We start from the raw sequence: 2,746 nt of genomic DNA, 5'->3' as shown, positions 1-2,746 counted from the left end.
TCACTTTTTCTAAATCCTTTTGCAGACAAATTAAATTAATGCAATTTTTTAAAGGAAAATTCACTCTTTATTCTCTGTAACGCCTGTATTATTGAATTTTTACAAAGTGATATATTACTTTTTTTAATTTTATTATTATTATACTTTAAGTTTTAGGGTACATGTGCACAACATGCAGGTTTGTTACGTATGTATACATGTGCTATGTTGGTGTGCTGCACCCATTAACTCACCATTTAGCATTAGGTATATCTCCTAATGCTATCCCTCCCCGCTCCCCACACCCCACAACAGTCCCTGATGTGTGATGTTCCCCTTCCTGTGTCCATGTGTTCTCATTGTTCAATTCTCACCTATGAGTGAGAACATGCGGTGTTTGGTTTTTTGTCCTTGAGATAGTTTGCTGAGAATGATGGTTTCCAGCTTCATCCATGTCCCTACAAAGGACATGAACTCATCATTTTTTATGGCTGCATAGTATTCCATGGTGTATATGTGCCACATTTTCTTAATCCAGTCTATCATTGTTGAACATTTGGGTTGGTTCCAAGTCTTTGCTATTGTGAATAGTGCCAAAATAAACATACATGTGCATGTGTCTTTATAGCAGCATGATTTATAATCCTTAAGGCAATTTTTAAAAAAATAAATAAATAATCCTTTCACAAAGACATATTCAAGTTCCAAGGGATCTTTTCTGTTTCTCTCTCTGTTTGGTTTGTTTTCTGTCAAGTCCAGGAGGATCCTCCACCCCTACCCAAGCCCCTATCAATACCTCACATTAGTGGTTACTAAGACTGTTTCTGGGAATTATATTCTCTTCCCCAGTGTGGGGATGCTCCTCATCTACCTTAGAAGAGGCATGGTAGGAAGATCAGACCGCTCCAAGGATTATTTTCACAAACATTGCCTGAACTGACTCTCCCGCTCCAATATGATCCCCCTCAAGTTGGTCTGGAGGACAAGTGGATGCCTTTCTACTTCCATCATTCCCGCCTTCACTGTACTTGAAAATTCTGGTTTGGACTGTAGCTGTAGGCACTTTCCGTTCTTCAGCTTCTGAGAACTGAATCAAAAAAGCCATTTTAAAGGGCTTGAACACACTCTTCACATGAAAGTGTTGCTCATAGTTCAGATGACTGTCTTACAGTTTCAGTTTATGGATAAAGACATGAGTCTGCAGGGAGAGCAAGAAGGCCAGGAGCTTTTCATCTTCAGGAATTACTATAATTACTGATGCACAATCCAGCAAGCAAGGACATTTAGGGCAGATGCACAAAAGCACTGCCCAGAGAGGGACTGGTTTACTGCTAGTTTGGAGAATAACTGGCTTCCCTGGGAGTAAGGGACTCCTCAGTCCCTGAATGGCTGGATTTTGCCTTGCTCTTGAATGGGCCGGGAGAGGCTGTGCAGAATCAGAATCTCCAGAGTGTAGCCTGGGCAACTAGCAGACATTAAACTCTTCCTCCCCACTCACCTGGCTCCTTGGCATGAAAGCACTCTGACAAGGCAGCCATGCTGTCAGCTTCTGCAGAGGGAAGACAAACTTCACCCTGGGATGGCAGGTCTTTATTACCAAACTCACAGTGCTCAGCCCCCCAGAATTTGGTCTGGTCATGCAAGTATTCTGATCACCCTCAACCTCACCAAACCCACTGTCCAGTATGCAAAGAGAGACAAGCATTTTCAGTTAATAAATATTCATACTGATACTTTTACTCATATCTCCAATACAATTTCTGGCATCTACAAAGCATAAATTAACTGGATGAATTAAAAATGATGGCAGTCTGGGCACAGTGGCTCGCACCATGATCCCAGTGCTTTGAGAGACCAACGAGGAAGGATCTTTTGAGGCCAGCCCTGTACAACAAAAATATTTTTTTAAAAAATCAAAAATTATTAAATAAAAATAAAAATTAGCCAGGAATGGTGCCTACCTGTAGTTCCAGCTTGAGCCCAGGAGTTCCAGGTTACAGTGTCACTACTCTCCAGACTTGGTGACAGAGTGAGACCGAGTCTCAGAAAAAAAAAGGACAAATTATATGTTACATTTCACATTAAAGAAGCAAAGGAGAATGGATGGGCTCAGGACCAGAAAAAGTGCTGATAGAATATAAGCATGTGTTGGAAAACTAGCATTACCTTGAGACAGTGGTTATATTTAATTTACCAACTTCTACAGCATTTTATTTTCTTTTTACTTACATACATCTTGAAGTATAATTATGGTCAAAATGGTAGAACTCAAGTCTAGAGAAAACTGGTTGGTGGATTTCTTTGGATCCCACATAGCATTGTGCACATTTATTAAGATCAATAAATTCACTGAGTTTAACAAAACTTAGGAGTTCATGACTCCAAAGGCAATTATACTTGGAATAAGCTTTGTATCTGAAGGCAGTGATTGCTCAAAATTTTACTTATTTTACAATAAAGTTAACAATTATTCAGTTAGCACTCAGAGTCTAGGAACAAAAATCCTCTCAGTGGAGAAGCCTCAGTAGCTCATGACATCTAATAATACCACCTCTACTGACTCCTTTGTCTTATAAGAAAAAGATTTCAGTTTCCAGCATTTCACAGCATGTGCCATTCAAATGAAAAGCTTTAGACTGCACTCAAAAAATCATATTTAGAAAGAAGATCAAAGCATGGTTATACAAACTACAAGAAAAGAAAAACAGAATAGAGAATGTTTGAATAATCTACCCTCAGAAAGAACGAGATAATTGCAAGCATGTTT

The 2,746-nt window shown here is 39.3% G+C and overlaps 1 long non-coding RNA gene across 1 annotated transcript; it reads right to left on the bottom strand.

Moving 5' to 3' along the window:
* Positions 1–921: 921 nt before the first annotated feature.
* LOC129486468 (uncharacterized) lies at positions 922–2,022 on the bottom strand. Its single transcript, XR_008658989.2, has 3 exons — positions 1,941–2,022; positions 1,478–1,528; positions 922–1,066 (listed from the first exon to the last, which is right to left on the bottom strand). It is a non-coding gene; the product is annotated as an uncharacterized lncRNA (long non-coding RNA).
* Between the last annotated feature and the right edge of the window lie 724 nt (positions 2,023–2,746).

This window comes from Symphalangus syndactylus, chromosome 7 (assembly GCF_028878055.3).
Source record: "Symphalangus syndactylus isolate Jambi chromosome 7, NHGRI_mSymSyn1-v2.1_pri, whole genome shotgun sequence".
Classification (NCBI taxonomy): domain Eukaryota; kingdom Metazoa; phylum Chordata; class Mammalia; order Primates; family Hylobatidae; genus Symphalangus; species Symphalangus syndactylus.
Note: the sequence above shows the minus strand (reverse complement) of the source record. Positions and strands in the feature narration are given on the sequence as shown.